Source organism: Podarcis melisellensis (assembly GCF_964234715.1).
Source record: "Podarcis melisellensis genome assembly, chromosome: Z".
NCBI classification, from domain to species: domain Eukaryota; kingdom Metazoa; phylum Chordata; class Lepidosauria; order Squamata; family Lacertidae; genus Podarcis; species Podarcis melisellensis.
The window spans coordinates 6794631-6806565 of record NC_138547.1 but is presented as its reverse complement, the minus strand read 5'-3'; the positions used below and the strand labels follow the sequence as shown (position 1 = coordinate 6806565).

Sequence of the window (11935 nt, the reverse complement as noted above, 5' to 3'; positions counted from 1 at the left end):
TGCAGGGGGTGGTGGCAGGCTCTTGCTGATCCTGGACCTGGGTTACTGCCTCAAAGTCCTGCCCTAATGGTAGATATCAGCTTGTGCCAAGGATAAACCCTGTTCTTTTTTCTAGCAGGCTAAAGTTTGCAAGAGAGCTGTTGCATCAGCGACGGAGCAGCCCAGACTGGGAGCTTATATAGCAGCTGGGGGCTCCACCATTTACTGGCTTTCAACCAGGCCCTGATCTGGGAGATGCTGCCACGTACTTCCCCCTTCTCCTGAGCAGCCCTACGTGTAGCTAACAGGGCTCATTAGTGGCAGCCCTGAATCTCCTTCCTGGCACAGGCACCAAGTTGCCCCCACAATTGATGGGACCTGGTGCGCACAAGTGATGTGTGACGTCAGGCACGTCTCCTGATGCTGAACAGGCTGGTGCGGCCTTCTGCCTGACAGGCCCCATCACAGCCACAGGAAGGCCCAAGGGGGCCCAAAGCAGGCAGCAGAAGGGGCCCTGTTAAGGATAATGATTGAATTTCCTGAAATTTGAATGTTTACTTGTGTTAAATTACTATGTACTTTTAACATGGGTTCCCTCCCCCCTCTGGCAGTAGCTCTCATGTGATTGGCTGACTGAGTCACATGAGACACGCATTCCATTCTGTTGTGACTGTTATTCCAGTAACTGTTGTTTTTAATTGCTCTCTGTCCTCTTTCTGTGTGTGAGGGAGAATGGCTGCTGAGAGGCTTCTCTGGATACTGCTGAGGGCAGTGTTGTGTCGGTGTGATCTGTCTGAAGTGAAACATACAGAGGACGATCCCTAAATGTTAATTGGGAGAAACCTGTGCAGGAGCTCTCTGTAAAGAACAGAGAAAATACTGCTGAGGCGAAAGTAAAAACTTCTTATAAGAAGCTGTAAGGCCTGAGTGAGGTAAAACTCTGGTGCAAGTCTCACCACAGTTTTTCTTTATAAGTCTAAGGAAAAAGACTTCCATCTACAAGTGAGAATATACCCATGAATGAATAAATATATTGTTAGCAGTTATATGTTTATGAAAGTAAAGTTTTTCTGAATACAGAGTCTGGACACCGTATAGTCTTTACAAAGAAGCTATCAATCACCTAGAAAAATTACTTAGCTATCTAGCTGAAAGCTACTCTGCTTCTTCGCATATCATCAAAATTTATTTTCCTATACATAACAGGCCTGACCCCCTCTTTGAATTTTTTTTGGGGGGACACTGCCTTGCCCCCCCCCCAGATGGTGCCACTGCTTGGAGAAAAGGAGAGAGTCAGAAGAAGGCTGATCAATCGCAGGTGCAAACCCCCACCTCCCCCCTACAATAGCTTTCAGTGGAGGCCCCCAAAGCACTGGGGTTTTAGTCAGTATTTGTTGTTTGCATGTGCTAGTTTTCACTTATTGACTCCATACTGGCCAAATATAAAACCTTTATGCAGAACGGCTTAGTTTGTCATGAACGATAAACCTTGGGTTTTCTTTATCCTTTCAACCAGCAGTCTTGCCAGTTTTTTCTTTTTCTTTCTGCACACAGCTGCAATATATTTACAAAACTCCAACAGGAGCCAGACATATGCACATGCATCACCTGTGCCTTACAGAAAATTGCTCTGTGGAAGTTTTGCTGCAGCATGATGTGTGTAATAGGTGAGCAGCCTCTGTCTTGCCTCATTTTCTGTGCAAGCTTTCCTTTGACTTGATCCAGCAGGGCTCTTCTTAAGCACCTTGAGGAGATGCCAGGTTTGAGATCTGGGCAGGGCTGAACCTACACATGTAGTGTGGAGAGTTTGGGATAAGAAAACCAGAGAAATCTGATTTGATTCATCCTCCTGAATCACTTCCCACCCTACAGTCATTCAGAACCCCAGTGCTTTGGGGGCTTCCAGTAAAAGCTATTGTAGGTGGGAGGTGGGGGTTTGCACCTGTGATTGATCAACTTTCTTCTGACTCTCTCCCTTCCCAGACATCTCACTTGCATGTGTGAACCTGCCACCCCCCTCAGATTGATGTGTTCTCCCTGCGAGGATGCAGGGGGAACGTAGGTGAAATATATTGTTTTTCAGGTAGAATAGCTTCCAAAATGGTACATTTGCTTTCAAAGCGCTGTTTGGAATGCATATGAACCGCTGCCTCCAGCTACGAGAAACTAAGCCATTAAAGTTCAGATGGCAGTGGTTTCTGGGTTTGTTTTTTTTCTTTCCCTTCCACCAAATGATTCAGTCTTTCCCTCGTTGCTCTGAGCAAGAAAGGAAGAGAAAGTGAAGGGAAGCTTAGGCTTTGCAGGTTCAGATTGCATTGCCCCCATTGGGATCTCTGCTGCAGGCTAAATCTGAGTGCTGTGTTCCATTTAATTGTGCCTAGGAAAGTTATTCAAGCCTTGAAGATCCTGGGGGCAGGGGGCTTTATTGTCTCTTTCCCCCATTATATCTCTTTCTGCAAACTTATTGAACAGAGTTGACACAGCTTGGTGTGGTGATGGAGAGGCAATGCATAGGAGCTGTGCATACTTGTTATCACTCGGAAGAGTAGCTTAGGAATGGGAGGGGGAGGGGCACCCTGGACAGCACTGGGGCTGCAGGGGACCCCAGTCACTGCCTCCCCTCCTGGTCGCCCTCCGGCAGGCCCAGTGCTACCTAAAAAAGCAGCGTGAGGCACACCGTGGAACAAGTGAGCCTTCAGGGCAGGATCCAGCAGGGGTGAAACTGGGCTTTCTGTCACCTGGGTCAAAAACCAAGTTTGACACCCCACCCCCAGATGCATGTTCGTGTACATACAGTACATACATACACACACATACATGCATGCATGCATACATACATACATATGAACACACAGACACCGCAACACATTTATTCGTAAAGGCCATAAAAAGCAGACAATATATCATTTGAATATAAAGTAATCCTAAGAAGTATTACAACCATATGACCAAAGGGAAAATGAGCATCCTTTCTGGTAAAAGCAAATTGTTTGTCAAAAGTAAAACTTCAATGTGCAACAAGGTCAGGTTTTGAATTGGATTTGTTTGGTCACAGGATCATTAAGAGACTGCATTTTCATAATATTAGCCCAAGACCTTCTGGTTTCGTTAATTTTTTTTTCATCTTTGAGACTTTATGTCAACCACTCATCTTCTTGGTTCTGTGCAAACCCTTTCAAGGAATTTTGTCATGTAAATTTACGCCTGAGTAAGCTTCAACAAGATTCCTTTCAATTTTATTTTGGTTTGATTACTCATTTTAGGAAATGATAATTTTGTAGTCATTTTAGGTTCCATGTAAGGGAAGAAATTCTTTTTGCGAGTCTAAAGTAGAAAGTACCCTTCCATTACAATCCTAATGCAGCCAGGCTGACCAAAACTTGTCAGGGAAGTGCCTCTGGCAGGAAAAATGTTCACCCCTCCCTTTACTTTCCTGTGTGTAAATCATGTATACTTTGTAAAATGACCCAACCTTAGCTGTTTAAACACATTCTAAGTTCTGAAGTAATCATAGAATCACCCCAAGGATCATCTAGTCCAACCGATTCTCTTCCTCAGCTTCCCACCCCTCCCTCCATCCCTCCATCCCTCCAGAGTTTCTTTCTCACACAGTAGCAAACCCACAGGGGATCTTATTTTTTGCTTCATTGGGAAGAGCCACGCAGCCTCTCCAGATTTCCAAACTCTCCTTCTCTCTGCAAATGAGCCTTCTTCAGCTTCATGGGGAAAGGCGAAGAAGGACGGAGCTTGCGGCTGCTATTCACTTTTTCATCTTTCTCTCCGGTTGAAGCCCAGACATGCTGGGAGGCTGGGAGCTTCAATGGCGCCCCTCTGGAGGCTTCACCCGGGACAGAAACCCTGGCTAGAGGCGCCCCCCCCCCCCCCAGCTATGTCTCCGGCTGACACAGGTCTCTTCGGAGGTGGCTGTGCTTTGTATCACACCCATTCTGTGAGTTGCCTCTTTTCAATAGGAAGGAAAGCTGAGCAGCATGTTGAAAAACGTTTCCCTTTGTTTTTGGTTTTCTTTTGCAACATGGCATCCACTCCTTCATAGTGGCTCTCCCGCAGTAACTCTTCGAAAGCCTGGAGGAGCAAGAGCTACAGAGGTGGCGCGCAGGCAACACAGAAGCACGGTGCCAACTCTGCCCCTCCAAGTCCCCCTCCCCCTCCAAGGCTGGCTGGCAGCTCTTGGGTGGCACCTATTTCCTTCCTGGCCGCCAGCTGGCCTCTTCCCAAAAGTTTAGGTCTAACTTTGGGTTGCTCCTGGGAGGGAGGGCTGGCAAACCGCACTGGAGCAGCTGGCAAACTGTGGAGCCAGGTGAGTGAGTGGAGGGGTGGGGCAGAAGCACCCAAGAAGAAAAGTTATTTTGGAGAGAAAATGTGTCAGGATGCTGCCAGCAAATCTCGGCTGGTTGCCCAGGAATGTACAAAGACAAGAGAATTTTTATTACTGTCTGCCTTTTATTCAGTATTTACAGAGAGAGGCAATAGAACCCAGCCTCTTAGATAATGGCGCTATCCTGAGTGAATTTACATCCTGCCGTCTCTCCCAAATCCTTGTTTGTGGAACGGGTGCTGCTATATACCCTCTGCCTTTGAGCTCTTTGCTCTCCTACTTTCAAGGCCTGCCGTGTTCTGGGAGGGGGGTCTGGAATGCTTTCTAAAGACACTGTGTCCGTCAGCTGTCACCCCCAGGTGCTTCCTCCTCCTCCTCCTCTCCCACTATTTCCCAACTTTCCCCCTCATTTGTCTTTTATCTGTGACTTCCCTCAACCCCCTGTTGTAAATCTAAACTGTCTTCCTCTTGCCTGGAAGGGTCAAAGCTGGGGAGGCGGTCTTCATCATTCCTCCGCTTCCCAGTCCCTGACAAAATGCCAAACCACCTTCTCACCTGGTGGGGAGAGGGAAGCTGTCCTGAAACCAAATGCGGGAGGGATGCATTTGCTCGGGTGGCACACCCCGCGCTGCTTGCCCCACCCACTTGGGATGCCCCCACCCCCATGGTGTAGTACACCTGCAAACCATGCACCCCCACACACTTCACCAGGCACTGGTGGGGGTTGCTGTGCTATTTACTTGAAATGGTGATTGAGGGGAGCAAAAATTACATGTTTGCTCTTAATTTGTACATGGAATTGTAAAGAGGGCAATAAATATGAGCTGCTGTATATGCTTGTTATCCACATGGAAAGGTGATCAAGGACAGCAAACTATTATTATTATTTGCATTTATTTGTTGCTTTTTTTAAAAGTCTCAAAGCAACTTCCAATTCCATAAAAATACAAAAACAATTAAAAGTCAGTTAGAAACCAGATACAAAAAAGGAACAGAAACACTATAAACTGAATTCCTAAAGTGCTCATCCAGCGATACTATAAAAAGGACAAATCCTACAAAATATTTTCTGTGCATGCTAAATTTGCACTTGGAATGGGAATTGAGGGTAATAAATATGAAGTGTGCATGGTTGTTTTGCACATGGAGGTAACTGAGGGCAATAAATATGAAGTGTGCATGGTTATTTCACACACAGAATGGTAACTGGGGGCAATAAATAATAGCAATTGCTCTAACAGTACCAATTTCCAGAGGAGCAGCCATATTAGTCTGTTGAAGTAAACAGACTATCAAATGTCTTATGGCAAAAGCCTTCATGTGGAAGGGCCATCACTCAGTGTTGAAGCATCTGCTCTGCATGCAGAAAGTTGCATCTTGAGTCCTCAGGAGAGAGAGAGAGAGAGAGAGAGAGAGAGAGAGAGAGAGAGAGAGAGACCGCTTCCTGAAACCCTGTAGACCTGCTGTCTCTCAGTGTAGACAATACAAAGCTAGATGGACCAAGGTCTGATTCAGTATAAGGCAGCTTCCTGTGCTCCTGTTGTCAGATGCAGGAAATAGAATACCCAGTCTGCTTGGCAGATAGCTGCAAGGCAGTCTTTACCTGAATGAGCTTGCCCTGGCTCAGATGAATGATGAAGGCCCTGCTCAAAGATCTGTAATATTGGTTGCCTCACACATGTGGAGCTCCCTCCCAACCACTGTGTGTTTGGCCCTTTCAATATGGCCTTTAAAAGCTCACCCATAGAATCATAGCATCATAGAGTCTAAAGGAACCCTGAGGATCATCTAGTACAGGCTTCCTCAACCTCGGCCCTCCAGATGTTTTGAGACTACAATTCCCATCATCCCTGACCACTGGTCCTGCTAGCTAGGGATCATGTGAGTTGTAGGCTAAAAACATCTGGAGGGCCAAGGTTGAGGAAGCCTGGTCTAGTACAACTTGTAGCCTTGACATTATCAGCACCACTCTCTAATCAACTGAGCTATCCAGATGAGTATCCATCTCATACTGCTTCATCTTAAAGGTCTTATTGTGGTGCTGATTTAATTATTTTATTGTGTTTTTTAGCTTATTTCAATGGTGCTGACCTATTACTGAAATATACTGCTTTTTAAACATCTCCTTTGGGAACAATGGGGCCATGACCTTCAAATTTGGAGGGGTCATTTATTTATTTATTGAGGAGTGGCGGATACTGCAATGCATACTTCCAGTCTTTTATTGTGCCCTAATCCAGAGGGCATCAGGGTGCCATGGCAGGATTAAAGCCTGCTGAATGAGAACCTCAGCTCTGGCAGGCTAGAAAGGTTGTCACGTGTTATTATTATTATTATTTTACTCTTCCCATTCAAAGTTGCAGGTTTCTGTAGTGGTTGGCCAAAGAAAAATAATGTGAGCACAGATTCCCAAGCCACTTTTGCAAATTTGAAACCGGAGGTGCTCACAGCTGGAGCAACTTCCTTGATGGTTAATAATTTTCCAGGGGCTGAAGTACCTCTGACACACAAATTACTATCTGTGCTTTGAACATGCAAAGCTGCATAGCCGGGGTAAGTGTTATTATTACTGCTGAAAGATTTATGCCCTGGCTAAATTGTAATTTGGGTAACTGCATTCTATCTGCCTAAATTGCCCCTTGCGGTTACGATTGTATACAGTAGCTTTCATTACACGCCTTGGCCTCTGTTCTTGAGGAGCTTTGCAATCAGTAGTGGTTGAAAAGCCAGATCATCCATCCCCACTGATGGCAGAAATCTAGGAGTGGATTATCATGTAGTTCAGGGCCAAACACGGCAGATAGCCCAGGAGTGGGGAGAAACAGGTACAGGTTACCAGATCCTGAAAATCCATTGTCATTAGCATAATACTGAAAGTAAAGGATATTTCCCAGTATGCATATAGAATGTCCAGACCTTGTAAGATAAACTAGAGCCAATCAAAAGCAGTGTTAGAACAGACTGAGAGAGAGAGGCGGTGGGGAGGGTTGTGTGTAGTGGTTAGAAATTAGGACGAGGACCTTGGGAGACTGGGTTTCAAATCCCCACTCAGCTATAGAGCTCACTTGGGCCAGTCACTCTTTCTCTGCTTGTCCTACCTTCCAGGGTTGTTGTGAGAATGAAATAATAATATTTTTATTATTATTTATACCCTGCCCTTCCTGGTTCAAAAACTGGGCTCAGGGCAGCTAACAACAAATTTAAATCACTCAATTGTAAAAGCAGCATAAAATAATAAAAACATGAATAACAATAAAAATCAAAGTTCAGAAATCAGTTTAGGGGAATAAGCATTAGATAATCACCAGGGCTAGCTGGCTGAATTAGACCTAATTGGGCCAGCGAGAAGTCCAGGGGAGAATTAGCTGTGGGGTCTCAGAGCGTGTAATCTTCATAAAAGGGGAGGGTGAGGAAAGAGAGGGGAATAAAAGATCGGGCTAAATTCAAATTGAAAGTCAGGCGGAATAACTCTTACAGGCCCTGTGGAAGGATGTTAAACCCTGCAGTCATGGGACAGAGCATTCCACCAGGTCGGAGCCATCACTGAAAAGGCCCTGGCCCTGGTGCAGGATAGTCTGACTTCCTTAGGGCCCGGGACCTCTAAACTATGGTTATTCATAGACCTTAAGGTCCTCTGCGGGGAATACCAGGAGAGGCGGGCCCGTAAAGAACCATGCATGTCACCTATAGTTCATTGGAAGAAAGGTGGGATAGAAATGTAATAAAAGCAAGTAAAGTAACATTTTTGAACATTAAGGTTGTATTGGGCTGAGGGAGGCATGATGGTTATAACACAGTTGAAGCCAAAACAAGGCCAACAGGCAGGAACAGAAGTACAGGTGAACACTCATTACAAGGGGGCAGCGGGCAGAGAGAGCTTGTAAAGGAAACTCTAGGGCAGAGGTGGGGAACCTTAGTTTCTGGGGGCAGATGTGGCCAGCCTTCTCAAGACACACTCCTTGCCAGCCTTGATTCACATCTCCCTTGACTTCTTTTGCCTGGTTCAGTGTTCCTCATCCAGATGGGGAATAGTTGTCCACAACTATTCACTTGGTTGAGCGAGTGACTGTGGACCTGAACTTGCCTGAGTGCTTTTTAGACAGTGGGAACCCCATTTACTTTGTCCTGGGGTTTGTTTCTGTTTTTATTCTGGTGGTGCTTTAGCGTGTTCAATTTTATGTTTGCATTGCATTTTTTAAAGACATTTTACGGTTAATAATAATAGCGTTTTGTAGGTTGTCCAGAGGATTTATTGTTAAAGGGATGGCAGATGAATAAATAAAGCCAAGCTTCTCACACAGAAATACTGTAGTCTGCAATGCTTAAGCAGTGGAACCACACCTTCTAACCAATCGAATGAGTCAACCCAACTTTCTAACACAGTTTGCTTTTGTTTGGGTGGCAAAGTCACTGAGTTCTGTAACCGGGGGCTGGTGAAGGGGAGAAAGAAATAGATTTACTGAAGAAGGGGTATGCTAAAAAAATGATAAGTAAAGAGATCTATTAAAGGGTAGGTAGAGGCAGAGAACAGTGTGTTTATTTCTGTGGCACTACTGCACTTTCTCGCTCTACTTTCTCTCCCCCCCCCACTCCATTTGGTGTTCTGGACAAACTATCCCCCCCTGCACAGTCAATTCAGCATTTTTCAGGAAACAAAATGTAACCTCTCTTAACTCCCAGGCACTTGTTATTTCATACCTTCCTGCCAGGCTGGATCCTAATCAACCAGAAAAACTCAAAATGACAAACAAACAGGAGACAGCTTTGCTATCCGAGGTTCATTAGCTCCTGGCGACCTTTTAAATTTCCAAGAAATGCACAAAAAGAAGAAAAGGGGGGGGGACACACACACGGTGGGGGAGGTCTTTAAGTCATTGTGTTCCTTCCTCCATCCTTGCCTCTCCACAGATTGCGCACATTTTCTATGTGCCTTGTAATGAGTCGTGTGTCTCTGCGGTATTCTCAGGGCCTGCACTTAGCCAAGCAAACGCAGAGAGGAGCTCTGGACCAGAGGCAGCTCTGTTACGGGATGACAGGCAATATATTTGCAATCTCTCAAGGTCATTCATCTCCCCAAGGTTATTGCTGGTTTTGTGCAAGTGTGTGTTTGGCTGGGAATGAAGGCAAAGATTAACGGGTAAGTTTGCCACACCATAGCATACATGCCAGCAGCTAGTAGAAGCCCCCCGCCCCTCCAACAAAGTATGGGAGGAAGACTGTGACTGCATGGCATCCATGGCCTCTGTTTGTGTCAAATATTAGATTGTAAGCTCTTTGGGGCAGAACTTATCATCTTGCACACTATGAAATACCTTGAATATTGATTTGTTACTGTGTAATATTAGAAGATGATAGTGATGCATTGCAGGCCTCCCTGCCCCTAAAAGATGAGCACCATAGAAAAGACTGCCATCATACCAAGATGTGATCCAAATTAACAAGTAAAAGCCTGGGTGAAGCCTTGTGGTTGAAAACTGACAGTGAAGGCACCAGGCATGTTTCCCTGTGGAGAGCATTCCACATAATTGAACCCAGGGTGATGACAACCCACATAGCCTTCCAAGACTGCGCAGCAAAAATGATTTTTTAAACCAGTGCAGATGTTATAGCTTTGGTACCAAGGCAGCTTTCCCCACCTCATTCACCCCACCTCTGCTTTCCTTAACATCTGGCCTGATGGAATGTTCTGGTAGACTCACAGATTTGCTCACTCTCTTGTGACATGGCTGGTCAATTATAATATATGGACTTAGTGGATTTTTCAAAATATCAAATGTAATTATCCTTAGCATTGCATTCTAATGCAACCCCCCTCTTCCTCTGCTTATCTTAGATGACGAGGTGGGTTTCTCTCTGGGAAATGGTTATTTATTTGCTATGCAGAGGATTGTCTTAAAGCGCCCCAGGAGATGACATCATAATCCCTGCTGTGGAATAATCAGTAGTACTTCACCCCAACTGACCCTGCTGCACTCCATCACTTGGGAGCTTTGTCATGCAAAGCAATATGTTTTGTTAGTGAGCCATAGCCCATCCCCAGCCATACTCTATGATTCCATGATTCTATGAGAGCAGGCTCACTAGAACCTACATTTAACAATCAGTAGGGACGCGGGTGGTGCTGTGGGTTAAACCACAGAGCCTAGGAGTTGTCGATCAGAAGGTTGGTGGTTCGAATCCCCGCGACAGGGTGAGCTCCTGTTGCTCAGTCCCTGCTCCTGCCCACCTAGCAGTTCGAAAGCACATCAAGTGCAAGTAGATAAATAGGTATTGCTCTGGCAGGAAGGTAAACGGCGTTTCTGTGCGCTGCTCTGGTTTGCCAGAAGTGGCTTAGTCATGCTGGCCACATGACCTGGAAGCTGTATGCCAGCTCCCTCGGCCAATAAAGCGAGATGAGCGCCACAACCCCAGAGTCGGCCACGACTGGACCTAATGGTCAGGGGTCCCTTTACCTTCACCTAGGTATTGGAAGGTTTACCTGGCAATGACAGCAGGTGCCAACAGCAGAGCTGCAAACAGGACTATGTCAGGGGCATTGTGGGAACAATTATTATTCTTAGATTCCGTAACCAGCGTTCACCATGAGGTCCCAGAACAAGTCATAATTTAAAAATACAAGATGAATATCAGTTAAAACAACTTACAACTACACAAACAGGGAGGGTCATCTTGTCTCTCTGTTGCTGTAGTGTATACAGTAAGAATATAACATCATAAGAAGAACCCTGCTGGATCAAAACAAAGGGCTATTTACTCTAGCGTCTTGTTCTCAAAGTGGCCAACTAGTTCCTTCTGGGATGCCTGCATGAAACATTTCCACTGCAGTTGCAACACAGATTTGTATAATGGCATTACACTATTGGCAGTTTTATTTCCAGCCCCTTTCCTAATAATCCCTATAATGGAATTTGTCCTTTTCACAGCTGCGGGGTTCACATTTTCATTCAGTTAGCCACCATGACCCCAAGGTCTTGTTCCTGATCATTCACAGCCAGTTCATAGAATCATAGAATCTTAGAGTTAGAAGGGACTTCCTGCAATGCAGGAATCTCAGCTAAAGCATCCATGACAGATGACCATCCAACCTCTGCTTCAAAACTTCCAAAGAAGGAGAGTCCACCGCCTCTTGTGGGGGGTCTGTTCCACTGCCAAACAGGTCTTACTGTCAGAAAGTTTTTCCGAATGTTTAGTCGGAATCTCCTTTCTTGTAAGTTGAAGCCATTGGTTCAAATCCTACCCTCCAGAGCAGGATAAAACAAGCATGTTCCCTCTTCCACGTGACAGCTTAAGATATTTGAAGATGGCTATCATATCTCCTCTCCATCTCCCCTTTTCTGGGCTAAACATACCCAGCTATTTTAACCGTTCCTCATAAGGCTTAGTTTCCAGACCCTTGATCATTTTGATTGCCCTCCTCTGCACACATTCCAGCTTGTCAACATCCTTCTTAAATTGGACACGGTATTCCAGTCTGACCAAGGCAAAATAGAGTGTCACTTCCCTTGATCTGGACAGTATATTTCTGCTGATGTAGCCTAGAATAGTGCTAACTTTTCTCCCCTGCTGCATCACACTGTTGACTCATGTTAAGCTTGTGGTCCACCAAGACCCTAGATCCCT

At 45.4% G+C, this 11935-nt stretch overlaps 1 long non-coding RNA gene across 2 annotated transcripts in view; it reads left to right on the top strand.

The window, feature by feature from the left end:
• The first annotated feature begins 738 nt into the window (after nucleotides 1–738).
• The window catches only part of LOC309361573, a 28757-nt gene continuing 17560 nt past the window's right edge, over nucleotides 739–11935 (top strand). Inside the window, exons 1-2 of one of the 2 annotated variants that reach the window (XR_014164519.1) lie at nucleotides 739–839; nucleotides 1534–1659. This is a non-coding gene — a long non-coding RNA (uncharacterized lncRNA). Of the gene's footprint in view, nucleotides 982–1533; nucleotides 1660–11935 lie in introns of both variants that reach the window. The other variant, XR_014164520.1, reaches the window with a different exon arrangement.